We start from the raw sequence: 11,830 nt of genomic DNA, 5'->3' as shown, positions 1-11,830 counted from the left end.
GGGATTCAGGTTGCGCCCGAAGAGTGGATTCTCCCAGCGTTGCCTTGCATCTTGCTCGGCTTGTTCCTGAGCTCGGCGGCGATCACGTCGTCGGGAGTTCCTTCGTTCTCTGAAGACGCGTTCCTCCGGAGTTTCTCCTATCTCCGAGACCTCGTCTCGCGAAACAGGTTGCTCCGGATCCCGTTCTCCGGCCTCGTGGTGTTGCCGAATGTTTCGGCGCCGGTTTCTCCGTCGGCGGGATTCCCACTGAGGTGGTTCTTCTCCGGGCGCGGTCGGCTCGTCGTCGGAGACAGGGGGCGACTCCACTCTCCCGATGAAGAGGACGTCGGGGTAGAATGGTACGGCGGTCGTGACGATCTTTTTTCCGTTCTCCTTTGAGGGGGGAGGAACGGAAAGAACAACTTGCTTTCTCCCGGCCTCTTTTTTCCTTGCGACCTGTGTCCATTCTTTCGTCGGGGAAGTAGACAGTGGAGTCCTCCGGGTCAGCGGGCCCTCGGCCCCTGACTTTCTGAAGGCGATCTTTTTTCGGAGAGCTGGAGGTTGCGCTTCTCCGGTATTTTCGGAGTTTGTTGGAGGAGACTTCTTTTTCGGTGGGTCTGCAATGCGGTGTAGAGTTCCCTCTTCATCTGCTATGGACGAGATTGTTCCAAAGCAGAATACGGATCCGGGACGGAGAGTGATCTTGCTGTGAAAGGTGACGACCATTGAGCAAGCTTGGATCGTCGACACACCCCCTACCTGGCACGCCAGCTGTCGGTGTTTTGGGTCCGATCGCACACCCGGGGTTACCCCTCTAGGTGTTTTAGGAGTAGGACGGTGTCGCTGACTGTAGCAAAATGGTTCGTGCCAGATGCACGAGGGACAATGGACAGTGTTTACAGGTTCGGGCCGCTTAGAGATGCGTAACACCCTACGTCCTGGTGAGTATGCTTTGTGTAATGGGTTACAAGGTAGCTCTCTAAAGCGAGAACGTGGAGAGTTGAGGTGGATGGCTGAGTGATGGGATCGATCCGTCTGAAGGGGTGCCCCCTAGGCCTTATATATTCGACCGTGGGGCAATACATGTGGATATGATAACAATGTGCACCTAAAAGATAGTGAACTGTTTGAGTCTATCTTCCTATGGTTCTGCCGACCTATCCTCGCCTGGTTCCGTTGCATGGGGCTCCAGCGCGGGAAAGTCGGATCTTTGTTGTGGTCGCTTGCTCAACGCTGTGGGCCGTCCGGGTCTTGCACCAATCCGGCCTTACGTCAACCTGCTTTACTAATTGTCCCTCCCCAGGCCCACGAAGGAATGGCCTTACGATTTATTGGGCCCTTGGGCCTCTTGTGAGGTCTTTTACCCTTCCAGTGGACCTGGGGGATATCTGTCCCCCATAGGCTGGTAATGTTAGGATTCCAATAGAGAGGTGTTTTAAAGCTCCTGCCGAAGAACAATGGTGCTGTGATGGAGAGTAATGATTGCAAGGTGGATGAAGACACTGGGGACGATAGGATTTCAATGAAGAACACTAAGGTGGTTGATCTGCAAGCCACATCTGGCCATGTGCTCAACAAGCTTGAAATGAAGAAGCCAAGGGGAGGACCCCTCAACAAACATAAGCAGGATCTCAGGAACAAGATAAAACATTTGCTTTTAGATAATGGGTGAAAAAATTGACATAAGGCAGAGGAACAACAAAGATTATGAAGACTTAGTCTATGTTTCTCCTAACGAGACTGGCTATTGGTGCAGTTTTCCAAGAACAGTTTCAAAATATGGATCACTCATCTAAACTTAATAATAATAAACTAGGTGCTTCATTAGCTCTATATTGAAGGATGATCTAGCATTGCTAAAAAAGAATATAGTGAAGAAGACTAATAAGAAAATTTGTGGTGCTGAAAAGAAACCTGGGGTTAGCAGAAACATAATCTCAAAAGATATCCTTGCTAATAGAGATTCTAGAAACAAGCACCAGAACAAGGAGGAGAATAGACAATTCAGTTTAGTAGTATTTTCACTGAAAACTGAATCACTGCAAATCGAATGAGACTCTGTCGTAACCTCCTAGACTGAAATAAAATAGCACATAGCAGTATTGCACAGATCAAACATACCAGTATGAACAAAATTGAGCTAAGTATTAAGAGAGAAAAAGAGAAAGCATGAAGCAACTAACCAAATCTTGGAGGACTTATCAAAAACTAAATTGCAGATGTTCTGGGCCTGCACACATATCAAAAGATCAAAGAGTATACTTGAGAATGGATGAACAGTAAGGCATGACACATAAGAGTACTTACCATAGCAAAAATAGATTGAAGGTATGAATTCTATCAAGGTTGCTCATTTTCCTTATTATTACACTCTAAACTTTAGTAAGACAATCGATTGCAGGTATTTTCAAAGAAGCAAAGTTTCCACAAAACAGAGACACTGCTTCAAATAATCCATTGGTTAATTGAGGGAGTGACTCCAAATAAAACTACATCATGAAATATTGTGTACCATTTGGCCGAATATTGTGGTGAATCGTGAACTTGACAGGTTAAAATGCATTCTTACCATAGGCCGAACAAACACTGAACATACAATGTTGTCATGTCATGTTAAAGCAGAAACACGTACTTTTGTTCTGATGTCCCCCACATGTATATATAACCCAAGCAAAACCAAGTGACCATTAAATACAATGATATATATATATATATATATATATATATATATATATATATATATATATATATATATATATATATATATATATATATATATATATATATATATACACACACACACACACACAATCAGACCAATATGGTAGGTTTAGACATCCAACAGACCATGAACTAACCAGTGAGGTAGTGACCATATATAAAAGAAAAAGCATGAAGCACATCATGAACTCACCAGTCCATCAGTCATCAGATATTAAAGGAAGATCAGGAAAAACAAACCTCAAGGAGCATAAGTTTGATATTTTAGCCATAGCGAATTGGATTGTGAATAGGACTGGTGATTTGCTCCTGAATTGAGTCTCATCTATTTTGTCAATTGGGGTACAAATAGCATGCAATAGATCAAAGGAATGAAAAAAAATCTCACACAACACTAATCTTCTTTTGTCCATTGTGGCAACATGCATGTGCCAAGGTAGTGTCTTCTTTTATCCTCCTAAGTAAAATGGCAAAGGAACCAATTCAACCGAGGGCAATTAATTAAATTGGCTGGCAATGAATAAGAAGTATCATGTGAGCAGAGGAGGTGAATAGCTATCTTGTAACATAGATGAGAAATTCCACAACAATAAAGTTTCATCACAATCATTATAGTTAAGGAAGAAATATAACAAAAAAGAGGGAAAATTCAAATCATAGAATATCTAAACAAAATAGATCACAACCATGATCAATTGACGAATAAAATAAATTGATGGAATCCATACATTATCACAGTGTGGTCACAACGTTTACCAATGCCACCGTGTACACAGTGCAAGCCTATCCACATATGGTTTCTAATAAGAGCCACATCTAAGCAACCAAATTAGTCAAATCAACAGTCAAGCGAGAGCGCGAAGACAGAGGTTCACACACCGAGCAGAATCCTCCACAAAGAAAATAATCCTGTAACAAAACCCCTCCAACATCCAGGCAGGATAAGATATGATAAAAGATAGTACCTCATAAGACATATTATCAATATCCATCTGCATGTCTGTATGCCGATCATAGGAGGAAAAAGCACCCAAAAATAGCACACTCGAAAATAGCTTAGCCTCTAGCATCAGCAATTGCTACAAGAAGGTTTATTCAAGTTTTAAGGCAAAAGAAAGGTGATAACAAATTTCTAGAGCAAAGAATAAAAAAGGCTAACAAATGATTAGCGACGTGGGCTCCTTCTGCTCCTGCTAATTGCCCCTCTAGTCATTCAGCTACCTGGATGGAACAAATATTAACCTTCATTAAAATTACGGACAACAACATTAAAATTACGGACAACAACAACACACAATTATTTAGTTAACAATAACTTACAAGTAGCTAAGTTTACTCATGTTCCCTAGTCCTGGGTTATATTTCTAGTGAGTTTGTTGCCACGTAAATAGCTGAAACAAACAGTAATCAAACGATTAATAAAAGAAAAGAAGAGAACCTTGGGGAAAGAATGGTTGACACTGCTGCATGTTGGTCTAAATTGGAAATAATGGTTGACACTGAGGTTGATTGCTTTGAATTTGAAAGAATGGTTGACACTGCTGCTTCTTGGTCTAAAGTGGAAACAATGGTCGGCATTGAGGCTGCTTGCTCTGAATTTGTAAGAATGGTCGACACTGCTGCTGCTGCTTGGTTTGAGTTAGAATGATCGAATGAAACTGTTGCTACTTTGTCTAAATTGAAATGAATGGTTCACTGCTGCAGTTTTGTGTCCAGGTGAATTGTCTGGTTTGTGTCGACTGAATGTTGATTGCAGCAGCACCAGCAGGTGAATCATAGTGAGGAAGCAGTGAAACGGTGAATTACCCGTGGATGAAATTCAGTCAGCAGCAGCAGTGCAAAGATGTGGGAAATGGAAAGGAGGCCACTAAGAGGAGCTGGGCAGAAAGGTAACCACCTTTCTCATGAAACTCTTTACAAATCTATAGAGTTGTGAAAATAAATCTTTTTGACCTCATGTTGTGGTACGTAGGTATAGAGTAATTGTTGCAGAGAACACATGTTATACCAAAAATCTAGCAGACGGAAGTTAAATGTGAACAAGTCCAAATACCAGTGGATGCTTTGATGGTCTGGTTTCCTTCAGAACACGATTGGCAGTGTGATTAAACAAGATAATAACAAATTGATAAGTACTTCGCTTAAGATTGAAAACAATCAAAATCAAAAACAAATTACCTGTACACAGCTCACCTGAGATCTTCAAAAAGAAGTATTTACAATAGAAGTCTCAAGAATTGAGTTGGTATGCTTTCCATGTGTTCTCTTCAGAACATGATTAGCAGTGTGATTAAACAACAAAGCAGCCGTGAGTGTGCTCTGAGTCTCCTATCGAAGCCGGAAGCTCAATTCACCGACTGAATCAAGCTACCCATGAGAAGAACCTCGGTTGAAAAGGCAGGGGGCGGGGGGAAAAGGCAGCCAAGAACTCACCTTTTGCAAGAGGTAGAAACAATAGATCGTGAAGCTAGGGAAGTGGATCAACAAAATGGATTAGGGGAGGAGAGCCTAGTACCTTTTGGGAAGAAGAGGAGGAGCTCGTCGTGATGGGTCCTGGGCGCTCCCCGAACAGCTCATCCTACGCAGCAGAAGAAGAAGGTGAAGGCCAACGCATGAAACGTAGGGGTAGCATATCTCTAAAGGCACACACAGGAGGAGCTCTTAAGGCCAGAGGTGGGTGCGTAGGTGGAGGCCAACGTAGATATGGCTCCAGGGGCCGAAGACAGGCGCAGTCGCGCAGATGCGGGGAGGCAGGGCGACGGGATGGAGTGGGGATGGGACGAAGTGAGGAGGAAGCACGGGCGGCGGATCTAGGGGGATGAAGAGCCGAAGAGGAATCGAGGGGCAACGGGCAGAGCGGGGATGGGATGGCAGATGGATCAAGAGGAGAGGAGGAAGCAGGGCGGCATATCGAGAGAGGCGCTGCGCGGCGTGGGAGGGAGGGATAGGTCGGGAGGGGAGAGGAGCATGGCATCGGCGTTGATGGCGGGGAGCAGAAGGGGAGGAGGGTGGGGGATCCGCGGCAACCTTCCTTGACGGGCGGTGGGTGGGGCGGATCTTGCCGGTGTTGCCTGCGCGGGATGGAGAGGAAGGGGGCAGAGCTTTGATGGCTTGGCCGAGGCGTGCCTGGCGCCTCCGAGGGTCTTTGCGGTCTGAGGGCGCGTCCGCGGGATATCTGTCGCGCCATCAATGCCTCCGCGGAGTTTGTGGTCTACGGGCGCGTCCGAGGCGTGCCTGGCGCGGACTACGGGAGTTGGCGCGACCTTCCATCAACGGCGAGGAATGCGCGGCGCGACCTTCCATTGACGGCCTGCAGACTGCGGGCGAGGCGACCTTCCATCAACGGCGAGGAATTGCGGGACTGTGGGCGAGGCGTTGATGGCGCGGACTGTGGGAGCGGCGGGACCTTCCATTGACAGGCGGGGAGGAATTGCGGGACGGGGCGCGGGGACTGCAGGCGCGGGCAGAACCAAAGTGTGGACGCCTACAGTCCACACATATAGAGTAGTATATATATATATATATATATATATATATATATATATATATATATAGGTATAACGGGAGCCCTGGGCTTCGGATATTAAAGGAAGCCCAGGTCGGTTCCGAGGTCTGGTCCGCTGAGACAGGCGCGCCTGTGTTTAACGTAGTGCTGGGAGGCGGCATGCAGGAGAGACGGCGCCGTTACGCGGTTGTTTGAATGGCAAGGCGGTAAACATAAGGAAAAGGCGCGGAATTATAGGGAATAGTTTCCACATGCAAACGTGATTACTACGATACGTGGGCGCGTAATTTATGGATCTTGCATGGGAAGTATTGGCGGCAGGTAAAAAAATGTAGCATAAGATGTTGAAAGCTATGGCATAAAACCGATACGGCATAATAGTTGCATAAATAATATATACCATTTGGCGTAAAACGTTGAGCCATTGTGCGTAAATAGTTTATTATGGATATTAGTTTTACATTGACATCGCCATAATATTAGGACGGTTTCGGAAATAATGGGGAGACCCTGTAAACGTGGATGTGGTTACTTGTATAGTATCCGTGATTTCCTTTCATTCGAAAAAAGACCACTAAGCCTGCATAACTAATTGGAGTTGGAGATGGCCGGCTCTGGAGATTCGCCGGCGATGGAAGGAGATGGCGTTCGCCTTGATCCAGAGACAGAGGGAGGAGGTGATGGTAACACACTGATCACACCACCTCCTGCTCTACTGGGTCCTGTGATCGCCGAGATGAGCATAAGGGAAGAAGGAGAACAAAGGGTTCGACCTCCTATGTCCAATATTAGCTCCAGGGAGATGGATACGCCTCAAATACTGCATTCACATGTAAGTCCAATTGCTGTATTTGATTCTTGATTGATTAGATTGTTGTGAACATATTCCATGGTACAAACAACAATGTCAATGAATTTGCAGGAAAAAAACATTGATCCAACTATAGTGCCAACGGTAGGGATGACTTTCAAGGATGTTGATGATGCATATAAATTCTATAAAAGGTATGCATATGAAGTTGGATTTCCACTAAAGAAATACAGAGAGAAGACATTCAGTAAGTGGATAAATTGTTCACGTGAAGGTAAAAGTGCACCAAAATCAAATGATACACCTAGGATGAGGAGTAGGTCATCGGGGCGTACGCAATGTAAAGCTAGAATAAAATTAAAAAGATATATGATGATGAAAAATATGGTTGTAGCTGCAAAAATTGAACTGGTAAACTTGGAGCATAACCATGAGTTCATAACTGACGAAGCAGAGAAACAACATTTACGTTGCAACAAAATTAGGGATGCTGAGTTCATAAATTTTGTTGATGCAATGCATGATAGCCGAGTGCCGCAGCATTGCATAGTTGATTTTATATCAGAAATGCATGATGGGCCGGAGAACGTACCGGTAACTGCTCAAGATCTGAAAAACATGTAAGCAATATTTTTTTGTTACATGTGTATATATTAAGTGCCATAAATATTACTATAGTAAATGTGTGTGTAATCATTTTTTGTGCAAACAAATGTTGGAGGGCAGCCAGGAGAAGAGAAAACTGCGCAAATGATGTAGCCAAACTTTTGGCTTTCTTTAGAGAATGCAAGAAACAGAATCCACATTTTTTTTGTGATTTCCAGCTAGACAATGATGGGAAAATAGTGAGTAATTTTTGGTCACACGCAAGTATGCAGGGGGAATATGCGGATTATGGTGATGCTGTGACATTTGATACAACACACAAAACAAATATATATGATAAACCACTGGGCATGTTTGTTGGAGCTAACAGCCATCTGCAGTGTACAATGTTTGGATTTGTTTTGTTGGGAGATGAAACAGTACAGACTTTTGAATGGGCTTTCAATTCATTCAAAACATGTATGGGATGCGAGGGTCCAAGAGTTATGCTTACAGGTATGTGATATATCAATTTGTTATGCAAAACAGTGAATTAATTTATTGTGAAAATAAATTAATAATTTGTGAGCAATTACAGATCAAGATCCTGCAATGCCAATTGCTCTAAGAACGGTATTTCCAAAAACAGTTCACAGACTGTGTTTATGGCATGTACAGAACAAATTTATGGCATTCCTAAATGAGATATATGCAAGGTTTGCTGTTAAGGATTTTAAAGCAACATTCCAGTCTATTATACATCATCCATTAACTCCTCATGAATTTGAATGTGCCTAGGAAATGATGCTAGTGGATGTAACACCCAAATTCTGAATTTGGAATAGAAAATAGAAAGTAAAAGAGAAGGGAAGAACTAAGAAAAATCCTACATAAAATAAAATAAAATCAGAATAAACATCCTTCACACTTATAATATTAAATTATACTATTCAAACTGAGGACCAGTTATTCACAAAAGTTTGAATTTAAACTTGAACTCAAATTGGATTTGAAAATGGAGAAAAGAAAATAGAAAAGAAAAAAAGGAAAAAGAATAAAACCTGCTGTTGGGCCGCAACCTGGAATTCGGCCCACCTGGCTTTTCTTTCCCTCGCGGCCCAAATTTCTACTCCCGCACGCGCCCTCTCATCTGTTTCGCTGACATGCGGGGCCCTCACGTCAGCCTCTCTTTCTCTCACGCTCGCATCCTTTACTCTGTCACTGACGGGTGGGCCGTTTCGTCAGGCGTATCCGCGCGCGGCTCGCGCTCGCTCCTCCATTCTCACGTGTGGCTGCTACACGGGCCCACCAGACAGACTCACGGACACCGGACTCCATCTTCTTCACCGCAACAAACGCGCGAGCATGGCGGGGCCTCGCCGTAGATTTCGGGGCCGTTGCGCCGCTCGGTTCCTTACCGCGTCTACAAATTGGCGGTCCCTCGACCCTGCCGCTCGTGCCCTATTTCCCCAACACAGCCCACCACGCAGCCGCGCCCGCCATTGCCGCCCCGCGGCCGCCGATGGAGAAACCTCCTCTGTGCTTGCGCCCCGCCTCCGATTTGTGGTCAAGTAGCGTCGCCGGGACCCAGGGAAGTCGTTTGTGCATCGGTCGGGCAGGACCGAACATCGGGGCAGCTTCAATTGCTCACCGGAGCAAATGGTTCGCGGCGGTGCCGCCATGCGTCGTGGCCAGGGCATACGACTGCGCGATTCGCGGTATGGTTCTCTCCACGTCTTTCGCCTTGTACTGCTCGTAGCATAGCGCCCGTAGGATTGCGGATTAGTGCACCAAGTCGCCGACCGTGGCCTCGCCGACGGGCTGCGCCGCCGGGGATTATTGGCGCCGCCGCGTTGGTCAAGGGTAGGGGAGAGATACGTGCTCGCCGTTGGATCGAGCATCTTCGGTCGCGATTGAGCCTGATGCGTACCGCTTCGACCGAGGATCGCGCGCCGTCCGATCTCGATCGGCCGGTAGTAAATCCGTATAGGTTATTTAAATCTGAGTCGTTGAAGTTCCATCGTGCGGCCTGTGATGCGTACCGGTTCGTTTAATTGGTGATCTAATCTGGGCGGTTGGCGCGCGATCGGACGGCCCAGATCATATCATACCCTTCGGCCGGGTCGTTTTTCATATGAACCCCTCGGGTTTCACTAAATCAACCCGCCGTCCATATGTTACTGTGCGCTGTGTCTCGGGCAACTTACACTGAGCCCCCTGGGTTTCTCTGGATTTGAGGCCCACTATACATCATATGTATGAGACTTGGTCCCAGCATACCTGGTGTTTATGTTAACCCCGGGTTTTGGACCCCTAAAATCCGGGTGTTACAGAAGCTGTAACACCCGGATTTTAGGGGTCCAAAACCCGGGGTTAACATAAACACCAGGTATGCTGGGACCAAGTCTCATACATATGATGTATAGTGGCACAGGATCGAATGTCACAACTTTATATATAACAGGAGTTCTATACAAATAAATAGTTACATTATAAGGAGACAACGGTCCAGCAACCCAAAGTTGACTGGGAGACGACGGCCTAGACCTCTCACGAACTCATCACAGCATCCTCCAAGAGCATCATCCTGCAGTACCTGGTCTTGACCTGTGGTGTATGTGAGACAGCAAGAGTGAGCTCACATACGTTCATCGCTCAACAAGTTGTGGGGAATAATGTGCATGAACTCGCCAAAGGTGGGAGCTCACGTGAAGTGTAAGGCTTACCAAAGGAGATGGTTAGAGCTGAGCATTGCTTTTAAAGTTGGTCAAAATTTTATTAGCAATTACTAAGTATAAGTAAATACCAAACCCTATTAAGTAGTAGAACCAAAGTAACAACTTCACCTGCGATGCAATGCATATGACAAATTGAATTTAGTTCCATAAATTAATCATGTGAGTGTCCGAGCCGCTCATGACCGTGAGCACGGCTAGTATACCAGTTTTACACTCTGCAGAGGTTGCGCATCTTTACCCACAAGTCGTGTATCCCATGTCGCCAGGGTTTGCAAGGCCCTAAGACACTTCCGAGGTGAATGGCTAGGGATCCACTACGAGGCCTTTACAAAGTTCCACTAGCTTCCGAAAACCCGCTACAGTTTATAGGAAGATCCAGTACAGGAATCCCTTGCAGGACCGCCATCGCAGCAAAATCCTCCCGAGGGCACTTCCCGCACTGACCTCTCCCCTACTGCCCTTGCCCCTTTCGGGTAAGGTAGTCTTCCACTAGCTTTCCTAATTAATCAGCCAAGGGCGTCCCATTAAACCCCTGTGGTAGCACTGTTTTCCCGGGTGGTTCTCCATGTTCCAATTAACATAATGATCTCAACATGAACAATAAATAACAACTGATAACAAAAATGTAACCATGGATAGTGTATCTCCATACCCAAAACCACATATAGCACTAGCAAGTACTACCCAGAAAGTTCAGTGGTAAACAAGGTATAAAGATAGACAAACTAGGGTAACCTATTGGGTCCCATCAAAATTAACCTATGCAGATCATTATGATTAATTAGAACATGAGTAGGTAAAAAGAAGTGATCAAGGGCACAACTTGCCTGGGCCTTGAGAATCCAGGTACCAGGATGATCTTCAGGTGATACGTATCCTCACTGCTAGTCGTAGCAATACAGACAAACAGTGTATAGGCAAAATTAACATTACACCAAACATATATGCCAAAATACATATTAATAATCTACATATTAAAATAAGATCACAGGAAAAAGAATTATTAATTTTCGAGTCATAGATTTTAAGTTATGAATTTCCTAAGATTTAAGGTGATTATAATAGGATTACATGATAAATTTATTTTCTAACAGAGTTCATGTCAAAACAGTGATTCTAAATGATAGAGAATATTATTACAAAATTTTAGAAATTGGAATGGTTCAATTTGGAGCTAAAATGGATTTTCTATGAATTATCTAAGTTTTAGCAATTATTTTCATATTAAAAATCTATTTAATAATCATTTTCCCTGGTTTTATTATGTTCTGGACTGGGCCTCAAATCCAGAGAAACCCAGGGGGCTCAGTGTAAGTTGCCCGAGACACAGCGCACAGTAACATATGGACGGCGGGTTGATTTAGTGAAACCCGAGGGGTTCATATGAAAAACGACCCGGCCGAAGGGTATGATATGATCTGGGCCGTCCGATCGCGCGCCAACCGCCCAGATTAGATCACCAATTAAACGAACCGGTACGCATCACAGGCC

The 11,830-nt window shown here is 44.8% G+C and overlaps 1 long non-coding RNA gene across 1 annotated transcript; it reads right to left on the bottom strand.

Annotated features, from left to right (window-relative positions):
• Nucleotides 1-2,110: 2,110 nt before the first annotated feature.
• On the bottom strand, nt 2,111-3,728 carry LOC109943030 (uncharacterized). Its single transcript, XR_002265632.1, has 2 exons — nt 3,666-3,728; nt 2,111-2,209 (listed from the first exon to the last, which is right to left on the bottom strand). It is a non-coding gene; the product is annotated as an uncharacterized lncRNA (long non-coding RNA).
• Nucleotides 3,729-11,830: the final 8,102 nt, after the last annotated feature.

This window comes from Zea mays, chromosome 10, assembly GCF_902167145.1.
Source record: "Zea mays cultivar B73 chromosome 10, Zm-B73-REFERENCE-NAM-5.0, whole genome shotgun sequence".
Lineage (NCBI taxonomy): Eukaryota > Viridiplantae > Streptophyta > Magnoliopsida > Poales > Poaceae > Zea > Zea mays.
The sequence above is the reverse complement of the archived record's forward strand: the minus strand, read 5'-3'. Positions and strand labels throughout refer to the sequence as shown.